The following is a 16,147-nucleotide window of genomic DNA, read 5'->3' as shown; positions in this document are numbered from 1 at the left end:
CCACTACCTGTAACGGCTCAATCCTGCCAGAAGACTTTGGGAGACAGCGTAGAACACCCTTCAGAGTTATCCTAACTGGGGGCCTAGGAGATTGGTGTATTTGCCTACCAACACCTCATTTGTCTTCAGTAAAGGCTGCTTCCAGGGGCATTAACTTTCTGGTATTTCCAGCTTGCTCTGTGTGAGGAAGACTTGCTCCTTCAGCCAGAAAAAAAAGCCCTCAGGCATAGATTTACTGGTGTTCCTGGTAGGTAGCCTTCAACGGGCAAAGGTGAAGGTCAGGGGTGGGACATCAACCATATCTGCTCTACAAGTTTAAATTTTGTACTAGGTTTTGTTTTATTGCTGCAACACTGAGGGTTTTACTGTTTGTTTCTGGGCCAAGAGTCTTGAAATAGAATGCGAGACTGTTTTCATCCATGTTAAACATTGAGAGCATCTGGTTCTCTGACAATCTTATTGAGCTGGTATGTTGTCATCCAGATATGCTCTGGGATTCTTATGTAGTCGAAATTACAACTATCCTCCTGGTTACCATTTTCCCTTGGCTTCCCTTGGTTTCTCAGGAATTCATGCATGAGCAGCACACTGGCCTATGTGCTGGTCAGATTGCTTTCGAGAGCAGTGCGTGGTATCTGGGCTATCACCACAGAACCATTTATTTACGAAAAACTTTACAGAAAAAAAAAAAAGATGCTGCCCTAGAACACAGGGCATCTTATCATTGAAAGTCCAAGGCTTATTACAAATTGGCACCTCTGTTCCATTTACTTTCTGCATTCTTCATTTTGCACAAGTGGAAACATTTGTTTTGAAACTGTATTGGCTTCTTAGGCTGTGTTTCTTAAGTGAAAATAGCTATTTGGATTATAAACATGGCACTATAAACTGGAGTTTTGTCAGCTTGGGACTCAATGTATAAAGCAGCTGAACTCATTGTCTCTCCAGCCCCACTCAACCCTGTTCCCAAGCTCCCATGGCGGTGAAGGGCACCCAGTCCACTGCTGAAGCCAGACTTTGGATGTCAGTTTCAGCCATTCTCTCTCCCGTGTCCCCATCCCACATCTGACCAGTTATCATGTGACATGTCATCTACTTCTTAAGCATCTCTCCAGTCTCCCTGTCTCCAGCCCCACTGCCCTATATTCCATCACACCACGGCTAGTGATAGCCTCAGGAGAAGACTTTTTTCTCCAACTTGACCCATCAACGATGCATTCTCTCCTTTTGTTATTTGAGTGGCTTGTCAGAAAGTGAAAATCTGACATCTACTTCCCTATTGGAATACTTTGATGTCTTTCCATTGCTCTTCGAATCCAGTATAAACTCTGTGACCTTGTTTGTAAGACCCTCTGGGATCTGAATCCACCTCTTCACTTCTTCATCACTAGGCTATCACTATCTGTCCTCTTCTCAAATTCTATCTCAAAGAAAATAAACTCTTTCAGCTCCTTGAATACGCCTTGTGGTCTCTCACTTATAAGTCTTTATGCAAACTCTTCCCTCTGCCTGGAATATTATCGCTTCAGCATGATTGCTTGCTTTTCTCAAGAGCCAAGTTCAAGGCCTGACCTGATGTCACTTTTTGATTAAAAATGTTGACTTTGGCTTTGCCTTTTATATTAACAGTGATAAACTCTATAATTCCTTACAGCTTACAGAATGATATTTGCTTCCCTCGTGGGGATTCCAAGTAATTTTTAATGTAATATATTTGACAGGGATAAAAGGGCAGATTCAATACCTTACTATTACTATCAAGAGTAAAGGTGGTAGAGGGGCATCTGGCTGGCTCAGTTGGTGGAGCGTGCGACTCTTGATCCTGGGGTCATGAGTTTGAGTCCCATGTTGGGTGTAGAGCTTACTTTTTTAAAAAAGGTAGTAGGATAGATGTTAATCAGCTATAGTAATTAGTCATAAACCTTAATCCTAGTCAAGTATCTCTTGGTGGTCATAGATAAGCTGTAGACTCAGTTAACAAGGATTTTCCTAGCTCTACCATATTTTTAAATGCTATTAACATTTTGGCTCCGCGCTTTTCTTTTTTTCTTCATGTCTAGGTTGCCAGGAACTGACCGTTTTGTCTAATTATAACAGTACTTGGACCTTATGATGAATTCATAGAAAAATCACTTGTGAAAACGTCTGCTTAAAAACACAGTGACACAAATGCATGCAACTGAAATTAATCAGAATTTTTAAAAATAAAAATTATGTTTAAATCCCTGTGTTAAGCCTGTGGAAAACACAGATAAACTCATAATTTACATCAAAGTTTATAGGATGACCAACCATCCCTGTTTGCCTGGGTCTTGGGGAATGGAGTGGGGTTTCTGAGCTACATACAGGACTTCCAGTGGTAAAGGTGGAAAGTCCACAGCAAACTGGGACGAGTTGATCACACTAGTCACTTGTCAGAGTATAGGTTCACAGCCTGAGTCATTTTATGGAAAATACTATACAGTTAGTTTTAACGAAAAAACTATTAAACTCTTGGATCAGGTGGGCAGAGAAGAGATATGAAGACACTCATGAGCTAGGAACATAGCATGATCAAAGATGCATGGTGTGGAACTCTAGAGTCCTCGGTCTTGAAGATAAGTGTAGGTCAGAAGATCAGAAAATTAAGAGGCCAAATTCAAACATCTTCCAGGTTCCAAGCCTAGGGTGGGGTGTGGCGGGGGCGGGGGGCAGACCTTATCTGCTAAGTGCTTGGGTGCTAATTTTGGATAACTTGGATAATTTTGAACATCTGTGACTAACATTATGATATAATAGTAGTGATGTTTTGGAAGAGTAGGCTAAACCTTGTTTGGATCCTCCATTTTTAAGAGGATGGAGACATTGGTTGGAAAATATGTTCACCCTGAAGACAGCATCATTGCAGGCTTTGTTTTAGATTTTGTAAACAAAAGTAAATATTCAGAAACTTGTGCTTTTTCAACAATTGACAATATGACAAGCTATACTGAAAACTACCGGTCTGCCTTATTTTATGTGAAATCACTGTGAAAATACAGATTTACATATATAAAAAATTAGAAGGTTATTTCTTATGTAAAAATACTTTTTGGGGGCAGCCCGGGTAGCTCAGCAGTTTACCACCGCCTTTGGCTCAGGACGTGATCCTGGGACCCTGGGATCGAGTCCCACATCGGGCTCCCTGCATGGAGCCTGCTTCTCCCTCTGCGTGTGTCTCTGCCTCTCTCTCTCCGTGTGTCTCTTATGAATAAATAAATAAAATCTTAAAAAAACCTTTTTCTTCTTCATTTATATATTTGAGAAAGAGAAAGAGAGTGAGAGAGAGAGAGTGCAGGAGCAAGGAGGAAGGGCAGAGGGAGAGGGAGAAGCAGACTCACCACTGAGCAGGGAGCCACATGTAGGGCTTGATCCCAGAACTCCAGGATCATGACCTGAGCTGAAGGCAGGTGCTTAACTGACTGAGCCATCAGGCGCCCCTGTTTTTTCTTTTTAAATTAGTGTTTCAAATAGTGTTTTTGAACGGTCTTAAAACATTTTAATACTATTTAATGTATAAAATAAGCATTGATTTACTTAGCTGCCACTTCTTGTTTTATTTATTTTAGAGAGAGATGGGCAGGTGGGGAGGGGCTCTGGTCAAGATCTTGGGCCCCCCCTCAGCAGGGAATCTGCTTCTGCCCCTCCCTCTCATTCTCTTTCTCCCAAATAAATAAATAAAATATTTTTTTAAAAGAATTAAAGCAGACTCCTTGCCTAGCAGAGAGCCTGATTCGGGGCTCGATCCTAGGGACCTCAGATCATAAAAGTGTCTCCCCACTGCAGCCCGGGTGGCTCAGCAGTTTAGTGCCCCCTTCAGCCCAGGGCATAATCCTAGAGTCCCGGGATCGAGTCCCATGTCGGGCTCCCTGCATGGAGCCTGCTTCTCCCTCTGCCTGTGTCTCTGCCTCTCTCTCTCTCTGTGTCTCTCATGAATAAATAAAATAAAAATTAAAGAAAAAAGAATTAAAGGTGCAAATATGCTCTAACAGAATGCTGGGTGGCAGTGAGGACCATCTTCTACCTAAGCAGAAATTTGCCAGAGGCCCTTCAAGCCATGCTTCTCCTGTGGTGAAGCCCCTCCTCTGACAGTTTCCCTTGAGCTAATGACTCCCTTGCTTCCTGTGCCATTTTGGATTTTAATTCTCTCTACTTCAAAGAGAGCAGGAACCACATCTTTTTTGGTTTTCCTGTACATTTTATAGAACGTCTCAGAAATGCCATCAAACCTTTATTATTACGTACATGTGGTTTATATCACTAATAGACTTTATTTTGCAGATATTATATACCATGAATAGTTTTGAGGTTTTTTCCTAAATATTTTGCTCCTTTTCTGCCTATATAATCACAACATGCTTGTTGCAGATCCTGCCGGGGCTTCATCTGTATTCTCTGGCATGCTTGTTTCATTTATTGTGTACATGAGCTCCTGGGTGCTTTCATGCCCAACAGCCAGTACCTGTGTCATGTTTTTTTTGTTTGTTTGTGTGTGTGTGTGTGTGTGTGTGTGTGTGTTTTGAGGACCAAACCTAGACTATGGGTCCCACCACTTAGTTGACACACAAAGAACCACAAGTACCTGGGAATTTATTCCTACTGGCAGATGGGTGGGGCATGGTGAGGACAACCAATGACTGGTGTTGTGGTGCCGTGTGTGTGTGTGTGTGTGTGTGTGTGCAAGTGTGTTAAATATTCCAGCTTCCTTATCAGATGACTAATGTGGATCCCACAGTGTCTCCCCAACTCCCTCCACCCCTATGGGTTGAGCCATAGTTAACCTTCCTGGGATCGTTGCCTCATACTACATCTTTCCTTGGCATCTTTCCTTTCCTCATCTCACTTTCCCACTTTGCTTCAGGTTCATTCAGGGAAATCTTATGAATCATTTTCTTTTTTTTTTAAGACTGTATTTATTTATTTGAGCGAGAGAGAAGAGAGAGAGCATGCGCAGAAGTGAGGGGAAGGGACAGAGAGAAAAGCAGACTCCTTGCCTAGCAGAGAGCCTGATTCGGGGCTCGATCCTAGGGACCTCAGATCATAACCTGAACCAAAGGCAGCCGCCTAACTGACTGAGCCACCCAGGCGCCCCTGAATCACTTTCATACAATTCTTCACCTTGGTCTACTTCTGAGGAACCTCGTATAAGAATTTGCTCACATTGGGGGCACCTGGGTGGCTCAGTGGTTGAGCGTCTGCCTTTGACTCAGGTCATGATCCCGGGGTCCTGGGATCGAGTCCCACATCGGGCTCCCTGCAAGGAGCCTGCCTCTCCCTCTGCCTGTCTCTGCTTCTCTCTCTGTGTCTCTCATGAATAAATAATTAAAATCTTTTAAAAAATAATTTGCTCACATAGAAAATTTGCAAATCATTGTAAAGTGTAAAAAAAAAAAACCAGAAAAGAAATCACACACCATTCTCCACCCCCAAGGCATCCACCATCAGTCTTTTTCTATGAATTAAAAAACAATTTATTGAGACATCTTTTGCATATCATATAATTCACCCTTTCAAGTATCTGTTCCAGTGAGTTTTTAATAAGTTTGCTAAGTTGTCCATCAAGCACCACAAATCAGTCTTAGAACTTTGTTGTTATCCCAAGCAGACCCATGATACCCATTTAAATGGCATCAATCCTCATTTTCCTTTACCCCAGCCCCCCGCAACCACTAATCTGCTTTCTATCTCTATAGATTTACTCACTATGGGAATTTCATATAAATAGTATCATAAAATATGTAGTCTCTTGCATCTGCCTTGGTTTAGCTTCGTGTTTTTTTTAAAGATTTATTTATTTATGAGAGAGAGAGAGAGAGAGAGAGAGAGAGAGAGACAGGAGGAGGGAGAAGCAGGCTCCATGCCAGGAGCCTGACGTGGGACTCGATCCCGGGTCTCCAGGATCGTGCCCTGGGCCAAAGGCAGGCGCCAAACCGCTGAGCCACCCAGGGATCCCATAGCTTAGTATTTTTGAGGCTCAGCTGTGCTGGATCATGTATCAATTCTTTATTCCTTTTTATTGCTGAACAATATTCCACTGTATGGATACACCACCTTTTGTTGATTCATCACTTGGTAGATGTTTCGGTTTCCACCTTTTGGACTATTCACATACAAGTGTCTCCACTTAGGAACATTCGTGTACAGGTCTTTGTTTGGCCAATTCTCTTGGGTCAATACCTAAGAGTGAAATTGCTGGGTCATGTGCTAACTCTATGCTTAAGTTTTTGAGGAACTGCCCGAATGTTTTGCCAAACTTCTGGACCATTTTACAGTCCATCAGTGTATGGGGGGGGGGGTCCAGTTTCTCTACATCCTCGCGAAGAATTATAATATAGTAACTGACCTCTGGGAGACTATGTCTGTGGAGCTGTGATCTAAATTTTTCTCAAATCTGAATGGAATTTTTAAACTTCTTTGTTATCGTTGTGGTACATTTAAGAAATATCTGATCCCCAGGTCAACAGAATCCTAATATAATTTGTGTGTTGGCTTACTGTATCTGTCTTCACCCTGCCCTCTCATTCTTCCTTCTCTCACCCGTCTGTTTCTTCAAAAATAAGGCTGGCTCTTGAAAGCGTGCCGAATGAGTCTTGTCCTTCTTTTGCCTTCTCAACAGCAGCTGACTGATTACTTTTTTAGATTCTGGTGCGGGCAATTTGAATGTGTCTCATCGCTGAGCTTCAGGCTGAGGTACTGGATTCTCCTAAGTTAGCAGTAAATGAACAGGTCACACAGATCATGGGGGGACTGGGGACATGAGGGCAAAAGGGTGTGCGGTGAGGTAAATTGTCTTCTGCAAGTCTCTTAATGAGACATCACCACATGAGTGGGCCCGTCTGGATATTGTCACTCTCATGTATCAACCTTCCCCCTCCAAACCAGCCTATCGGGTTCCTCATTAGATATTTTTGTTCAGACTCAGCAGTTCTGCAGATAGTAACTAAACACCTTCTTTCTTTCACTCAGGAAAGCTCCCTGTTTTTATAGAAAACAAGAAGAGCTTGCTGAAATACTTCTCAGAGGCAGGCTTTCCAAATGAGTATATTTTCCCAGGAAAATCTTTATATAGTTTAATCTGCGTACAAACTCCTAGAGGCGCAGCGTGTCTCTCTCTATGCACTCATCTGCCTGATATCCATGCATAAGAAGCTGTAAAAATGGTCACAAAGTTCTTCATTATTTGAAAGTGTAGAACAAAGCAACGGAAGTTCTAGGGCACCAAATGACTGCATCTCATTCTCCTACATGCAGATGTTGAAAATAGGATTACAGGCAAACAATGGAATGCAGGGTTATTTTTTAATAACAGCATTATTGACATATAATTGCTATACCAAAAATTCACTCTTTTAAGGGGGTACAAATAAGGGCTTTTCAGTCTATTTACAAGTCGTGCAACTTTCATCACTGTCTAATTTTGGAGCATTTTTCATCCCTCCCCACAAGAAACCCCGTGTCGTTCAGCAGCCACTCGTTCCTCCCGTCCTCCCCAGCAGAGGAAACCACGAATCTACTTTCCGTCTCTCTGCATTTGCTTATTCTGGACATTTCATATCGATGGAATCATACAGTATGTCATCTTTTTGTGACTGGCTTCTTTCACTTAGCAGGATCTTTCTGGGGCTTGTCCATGTAGCATGTGTCAGGACTTCTTTTCCTTTTGTGGCTGAATAATCCTCCTTTGCCCAGATAGACCACATTCTGTTTATCCAATCATCATTTGACGGACAGTGGGGTTTTTTTCACCTTTTTGGCCCTTGCCAAATGCAGCGTTTCACTCTTTTGACCAGTGCTGCTATGAAAGTTCACGTACAAGTTTTCGTACAGACAGAAGTTTTTCACTTCTCTTCACTCCTAGGTGTGTACCTAGGAGTAGAATTGCTGGGTCATATGGTAACTCCATGTTTAAATTTTTGAGGAACTGGCAAACCATTTTACAAAGTGGCTACACTCTCTTAAACCCACAATAATCGTGGGAGGTGATGATTATATTTGTAGATCAGGAAATGGTGGCCCAGAGAGCTTTAAAAATGTACCCAAACTAATAAACTCAGCCTGTAATTATCAAAATGTTGGATTATCCCAGAAGTGGGGCCTTTTCAGATTCCTTTAAGAGTATCCAGTAACCGAGATGGTAGGCGGGAGCTTGGGACCTGGGTAATAGGTGTGTCTACCTCAGACTCTGAACATCTCAAGGATGATTTCATAAATGGCAAAACGCATCTGTAAAAATCACACTTCTGGTTTTAACAATGATTAATGACATTTATTTCCACGATGAATACATATCACTGTGAAAATCAGGGAGAAGGGTTAAATAAAGAGAAAATATCATGCTACTGAAAGTCATGGTACTGTAAGGGTTTATTCTATTAAAGTCACCTCTTTTCCGTTTGCTCTTTTGGTGGGGATGAGGGATCCTGTGGCCCATAGACTTTTACAGCGTTCTCCATCTTGCAGCATACAAGAAGTTAATATTTTCAGGAAATCCATTTCTGCTGAAAGACTCTCCTCTAGCCCCTCAACAGCATACGTGCCCTGCCATAGTTATTCCTAGTCTCTTCCCAGGACTGACCCCATGGGATAGTCATAGCACAGTCTTTTCTTGAAGAGAGCAAACACCCCAGATTTGTTTCCTGTTTTAAATTACTGGGGACTGATGCCTCAAAACCATGCAATTGCTTATGCTTGTAACTGCATTTGCACGGCCCATCCTTCTATGCCAATCTCAGAATTCTTTGTTGCTGGCTGTAGCTCTTGGATCCTTTTTATCAGTCGTGACCCAGGGTTTTCCTTCAGGTTGCCCTCTATGCCTGTAATTATCTCACAGATTCTCATCTATGGTCCTCATCTCTTTGACTTTGCGCATATTCTTCATGTGCATTGCCAAGTGTATTGCTTTAAAATGTATGCAGTTTTGGATCCCTGGGTGGCGCAGCGGTTTGGCGCCTGCCTTTGACCCGGGGCGCGATCCTGGAGACCCGGGATCGAATCCCACGTCGGGCTCCCGGTGCATGGAGCCTGCCTCTCCCTCTGCCTGTGTCTCTGCTCTCTCTCTCTCTCTCTCTCTGTGTGACTACCATAAATAAAATAAAAATTAAAAAAAATGTATGCAGTTTCATGCCTTCCTGTAACATCTACAGTGATTACAATCATAACGTTTTGGAGCTATGCACACAAAGGATCAGCACCACAAGGCAGTCTTGGCAGCAAAATGGCCTGAATATATGAGACCTGGGTGGGCTCTTATTCAATAAATGAAGTTATTGATATTCCTTGAAATAGTAGGACAGTTGTCAAGGCTGCAACACCCCGCAGCCCGTGTGCAGACTCTCCTCCTCCAGGCGCTGTGCAGGAGATAACAGAATGCTGGCCGGGAAGGTATCAGAGGGGCCTTCTACTCTCGAAGCAGCTGGTAAACACTCAAAGGCAGGGGATAAATGATCAAGGGACGGGGTCCACTTTTGGCTGGCCACACCGGCCACACTGGCAAGATACCAATTACCTGGCAAATTAGATCTGGACAGCCAAAGTGAATGATTCAGCATCTCCCCCTTGTGAGGTTTTAACAGCCGACGTGTTCCTAGTCGGTGATAATTACTCACCCAAGTAATGCCTCCAGTGAGCAGGTTTTCATTTTTGTAGAATTCTCCTCTAGATCTGGCATATTTCTTGTTAATTTTATGTTTTACCACTTCACAGATTCATTTTTGTTTCTTTCATGGTTGCTTGGCTTTTCGGGATGAAATCTATTTGCCCGTTATGTGTTCAATTTGGTGATTGCGGGCATACGGGAACCCTGTGAACTGGTATGTTGGTCTACCTGGTGACGTTATTGCTTTTGAATTAGTCCTAACAAATTGTAAATTCACAGGATTGGCTCTGTAGATAGGAAATCATTTATCTCCCAGTAACAATAGTTTGGGATTGTCTTTCTCATTTACGATTTCCTTGTGTCTTCTTGTCATATGTGTTGATGAAACCTTCTGCTATGATGTTGAATGTGGGCCCCTTTGCCTTGCTCCTGAGTGTAATGGGGCCATTTCTCAGTTTCCATGGTTAAACAAGGATGGTTTTTATCACTTTCTGTTGGATACCCTTGACCAAGATGAAGTGGTCCTTTCTTTCTTGATTTATTAGTAGTTGTATTTTTCTTTAATGTACAAGCCTTTGAAACTTTGTAAAATATATTTTAGCATCTGTTGACATGACAGTGTTATTTTCCTCCTCCTTTAGTGTAAACATGTAGGGAATTCCATCAATAGCTGTCCTGATGTTGAACCTCCTTGAATCCAGGGATAAAGCCTACTTGATCATGATTGATTATTATGGAGTTTTTAATTTACTTTAAAGCTTTGTGATCATTCTCCATTAAAAAATACTTACCGAGTATGCCAAAATACCTAATGAACCATGAAATTGTTTGAAATTATAGGAGGGAATACAAATAGACTAGTTGGCTATACTGTTTGCTTTTTCTCTGAGTAATTCCATTCCATGCAGACATGAGCAATAGGATTTGATCTTAAAGAGAAATGACTTCTTGGCTGGGTAGACCGTATTTTTCCTGGTAATTCATCTGGTGTCTAACACTGAGTAGCCTTCTGGCTTATTTTGTATGTTTAAACGACCTGTTCAAATCCACCTAAGTTGCCACAACTGTCACTTGCTGACAAAACTCTTTTCCGAGCTTATTACAACCAGGAAATTTAGTTGCTTTCAATGTGCCACATTTGTCTTTGCCCAGTGATCTCTAGTTGCAGAGGCTCTAGCTTTTTCTTCCATCAGTTGTCAAGAGCAGTTAGTAGGCTGCAGTAGTTCAGAGTATGAATCGTCTGGTTTCACACCCCAGCTCTGCCATTAACTGGCTGCCAAAACCGTAATTCTCAGTTTCATCATTTTTAGAATGGGACTATTAAAATGCCTTATGGGTTTTTGTGGCTATTAAATGAGTAAATAGGAAGCACTTGAAATAGTACCCAGGGCACAGTAAGTATTATATACGTGTTAGCTGTAATTTTAAATAATCAGATTGGAGTCATTGATTTGGCAGGAGTTTTGCTACAGATACCATTGTCTTATGATCGCACATGAAATATTTTTTCATATATATGACTCATGGAAACACATCCCATGTGGAATTTGACTAGTCCTTTACTCATTCAGAGCATTTCTCAAAATAAGCCGTTTTGTTTGACTAGTGTTTTTCCAATAAAAAAAAAAGGCTGGCTGATTTTTCCAAAATATTTTACGTTTTGGAAAACTCAGAAGGATGAGGTTGAAGCTGGTTATCAGAATAAGCCAATCTGTCTATTGATACAAAGAGAAAAATCATTCAACATTAGTCACGTATAGTCAACAAGCAGTGAAGCTTGCAGAATGTGAGTCGAACGGCAAGGGGTGACTCCCACCTCTCACTGCTCCCCGTGGGCTCTCCTGCCACCTGCGTGTTGGCTCGGAGAGGTAGCAATCAGCTGAAGTAGCTTATAGGGGGACTCAAGATAGGACAGAGATGGTGTACATGCTCTGCTCCCAGGCTTCCTGGGTTTGAATGTGAGCTTCACAACTCACCAGCTAGTCGACCTTGGGTATGTTTCCAGTGCCTCAGTTTTTCTCATCTGTAAAATGGTGATGATAGTAGTAATTAACTCCTAGAGCAGTGGGGAGAATTTTTAAGGGAAAAATCCCCGTTCAGGACCAACACAGGACCTGGCACACAGGACACGCTCCATCCGTGATGTGTCATTTGGCACAAAGCATTTACCATCTGTGATCTTTGTCCTAGCCTTCAGGTCATCATATCTCCAGCTGGGCAACATGCCAGATGTGAAAGTCTGATGGCACAAGAGTTTGCTGCCTTTTTATTTAAAAAAAAAAATCAGCAGTTTTTAGTATATTCACAGTATTGACAGGTGTGTGCAACCATCACCCCAGTCAGTTTGAGAATGTTTTGGTCACTCCAGAAAGAAACCTCCCACTTTTTAGCTCCTCCCTCCCTCCACACACACCCCATTGTCCTTGCTAGCCCTAAGCAACCATTAATTTACTTTTTCTCTCTCTGTTTTTGCCTATGGTAGACCTTTCATATAAATGGAGTTTTCCAACAGCTAGTCTTCTGTGGCTGGCTTCTTCCATGTAGCTTAATGTGCTCGGGCTTCATTTGTGCTGTAGCATGCATCAGCACAGCAGTTCTTTTTACAGCTAATATTTCACTGTATGGGTAGAACGCTTTTATTTATCTGTTCATCCACTGATGGACATGTGTGGCTGTTTTTACATGAAAAAATAGATTTATTGGGGCACCTGGGTGGCTCAGTCAGTTAAGGGTCTGCCTTCGGCTCAGGTCATGATCCCAGCGTTCTGGGATCAAGTCCCACATCTGGGATCAAGTCCCACATCTGTGCAGGGAGCCTTCTTCTACCTCTCCCTCTGCCTACTGCTTCCCTGGCTTGTGCTCTCTTTCTCTCTCTGTCAAATAAATACATAAAATCTTAAAATACAAACAAAAATCTCTCTTTAAAAAAAAAGATTTATTTATTTATTATTTGAGAGGAGGAGGGGCAGAGGAAGAGGGAGAGAGCGAGAGTCCCAAGCAAACCCCCTGCCGAGCAGGGAGCCTGATGTGGGGCTCCATCTCACGAACGCTGAGATTGTGACCTGAGCCGAAACCAAGAGTCGGATGCTTAGCTGACTGAGCCACGCAGGTGCCCCAGGCTGTTTTCACCCTTTGACCAGTAGGAATACTGCTGCAATGAACATTCATGTACAGGTTTTTGCGTGGGCATCTGCAGTCAGCTCTCTCGGGCATGTACCTAGGAGCAGCATTATTGGCTCATATGCCGTCCGAGGAACTGTCGGATTGTTTCCCAGAGTGGCTGCCCCGTTTTCCATTCCTGGCAGCAGTGTGTGAGGGTTCCAGTTTCTCTACCTCCTCGTCAACACTTGTCATTGTCTGCCTTTTTGATTATAGCCATCCTAAGAGGTATGAAGTGGTGTCTCATTGTGGTTTTGACTTTATTTTCCTTGACAGATAACGATAGCGAGCATCTTTTCATGTGCTTATTGGACATTTGTATATCTTCTTTGGGAAAACGTATCTTCAGGTCCCATGTTTAAATTATCTTTTTGGGGTGCCTGGGTGGCTCAGTTGGTTGGGTGGCGGACTCTTGATTTCAGCTCAGGTCAGGATCTCAAGGTCATGGGATGAGCCCTGCATCAGGCTCTGTACTCAGCGGGGAGTCTGCTTGAGATTCTCCCTCTCTCCCTTTGCCTCTCTCCCAACTTATACTTGCACTCTCTGTCTCTCACTCTCTAAAATAAATAAATAAAATCTCTCAAACAAATAAATAGAATAAATAGATTGGGTTGTCTTTTTGACTGTTGAGTTGCAACATTAGTCAGTATTATTGAGCTACTCTCTGGTAGGTCAGCTCTGCTCATTGTGCACATAGGAGGGGCCCTGGTTAAAATGTGGATTCTGCTTCCATAGATTCAGTGTGGGGCCTGAGAGTCCACATCTCCCAATAGCTCCCAGATAGTGCTGCTGCCCATGGACCCCACTCAAGTATAAAACAAAGTAATATTATTTCCAGGGGCTTAATTTCCTCCACAGTGTGAAAGATCTGTATGAAACACGATTTCAGAAAAGAGGCTGGAAATGAAAAATGCAATTTAATGAGGTTAATTGTGAACACCCAGGGGTTTCTTCAAATGAGTTGCCTTTTTTGGTCACCATCACTCTTATGGTTTCCTCACCTACCCTCCAGGACATATTATTTCACTTCTGAAGGGAAGTTTCTGGCCGTTAATGAGCACTGGCCATAGTTAAGCCGAGCTGCAGTGGCTGCTGGGATAATTTGGAGGTGCTTTATGTTCTGCTGTTGAGACATTAAAATGGAAAATATGAGGCCAGAAATGATTTCTCTGGGGATGCACATACATGGTTAGAGCTCATAATGGACCTGTCAACATCTTCTCTTCTGCCCCTCCTAGGGTGAGATTTTGTCTCCTGACGCAGTTTTGAATGAGACTTTCACAGGAGCTGAGTTCTCGTACCTTTTACAGTAAAATATTTGCCCAGATGAAGTCATCTTCTTCGGAATTTGAGATTTCTCTCTGAAAATACAGCTAAACCCACAAGCTGTGAAGAATTATAATCACTCATTTTGAGATACCTTTTGGGCAGCTGGAAGCCCTGGGAATTTTCTGGATTGTAGGAAGTTAGGCAGGCTGAAGATCTCTGCCCCCAGATAAGTGGCTCTGAGGGAATTTGCCAGAGCCTAACGTGAGGAGGACTGTGGGAGATGGGTTCATTTATCGAGTTACTTAATCAACATCTTATTTCCGGGACTTGAAATAAATAACTGTTATGGTACACACATTGATGAAATTGGAAAATATTTTAAATGTAACCTAAATAATAAAGCTACTTTAAAAAGCTATAAATAGAGTAATACTATAGTATTGCCATACAAATAATACTGTGAGGCTAAGGATTTGTAATCTTTTCTTTATTTCTTAGTTCCGAAGGCAAGTGGAGATGCTTCATAATCTGTCCTTGAAATTGTTTACTTTTTCCAAGTGGGCCCATGACTGTCCAAATGTTTCTCTAAGGAAAGTCCCCTTGAACAAAAAAAAGCAGCATCTTTGATCGCGGAAGTGAAAAAGATCCTCCCGATGCACAGAGTTGAAGCGATAACCCCCCACTTGTGAAATAATATCCTCTTGTTGAGATTCGTAGAATTTCCACCTGGTTATTCACTGGCTGGCTTTAGGAGATTGGAGATGGGGTGCCCCTGCCTGGCCACTGGGACCCTGGGGTCCACTCTGTCCTGAGCACCGCAGTGCTGCCTTTATATCTTTTTCATAGAGAACCTCCACTCCTTTACTAGTTCTTAAAAAGTATAAAAATGCCCTGTTCTCCTTCCCTTCATCCCCCACCACCCCTGCCTTTGTCTCCCTTCTTTCCTTTTTATCCTTTGATACTTAGCGAGCTCACTCATACGTGCTAAAGAACATGCCAGACATTAGAACGTAGTGTCCCCTTGAGGCGATGCCCATGATGTGGGCAGCCTTCAGACAGTTGTAGGCCGGGGAACATAAAGGAGGCAATGCAGGTGTGGGTGGGAGAAGACTGAGCTCCGTTTTGGCTGTGTGGTTTTCTGAATGGGTAGCCATTCAAATCAAGGTGCCTCACAGGCAGCTGTAGAGCTGAAAAGAGAGGTTGAGAGGTAGAAGTAACAAAAATGAATCTAATAAAATGGATCGTAACAAGGATCAGTAAAAGTTCTCAAAGGTAAATGCAGAAAAACCAGCTGTGTAAATCCTGGATAGAGGGGATGCAGCTTAAAATTATGTTTGTGTGTTTTGACTAAGAATCAGTTGGCAATGTTAGCTAACTTATTGAGGCAGTTTCTAAAAAATGAAACTTTTCTTGGATTGCATTAATAGAAGTATAGCATCTAGAATTAGGGAGGTGGCAGTCTTGCTGTATTTTAGGTGGGTTGAGACTACAACTAGAATAATGCATTTAGTTCTTAGCACATGAGCTATACAAAAATGGGGGGCAGGCTGGATTTGGCCTGCGAGCTAGAGTTTGCCGACCCAGGCTCTGTAGACTTCCGTTCTACCAAACAGCCACTTATTACATCTGACACTATTCCTAGGTGTGTAATCTTGGCTAAGTTTGTGAGGGCAGTAGTTATACTCACATCATAAGGGTGACTAGGAATATAAAATATGGAAGCACATGTCAAACCCCCGGTGCAGTGCCCGACACATAATAATAGCCTGAGATACTAGGTGGCCACCAGCGCTTCTTTGATCACGTGATCTGGGGGGAGTAATCCTTTCAACATTCTGGGCTCCTGCTCTTCTGAAAAGGGAGTATGATCAGATAAGATGATTCCAGAAGCCACTCCTTCCTGATGGCAAGTGCTTGAGAAGAACACCTGCAGCTTTCTTCCCAGCGCTTTCTATCTGGTCATGAGTGCCCACTGCCATCACAGGGAAAGCTGGTAGTGTCAGGGTTAGTGACCACGGGAGCAGCCCCCTCATGGTGATAGATGGGCATGTGATAGACAGTCACCCCCCTTCTGACATTACTGCAGCGTAGCAGCCCTGCCTCGCA

General features: G+C 42.7%; 1 protein-coding gene across 1 annotated transcript in view; it reads left to right on the top strand.

The window, feature by feature from the left end:
- The window catches only part of ARHGAP6 (Rho GTPase activating protein 6), a 488,580-nt gene that overhangs the window by 72,154 nt on the left and 400,279 nt on the right, over window positions 1-16,147 (top strand). The window lies entirely within an intron of this gene.

The sequence above is a fragment of the Nyctereutes procyonoides genome, unplaced genomic scaffold (assembly GCF_905146905.1).
Source record: "Nyctereutes procyonoides isolate TBG_1078 unplaced genomic scaffold, NYPRO_anot_genome, whole genome shotgun sequence".
NCBI lineage: Eukaryota > Metazoa > Chordata > Mammalia > Carnivora > Canidae > Nyctereutes > Nyctereutes procyonoides.
The sequence above is the reverse complement of the archived record's forward strand: the minus strand, read 5'-3'. Positions and strand labels throughout refer to the sequence as shown.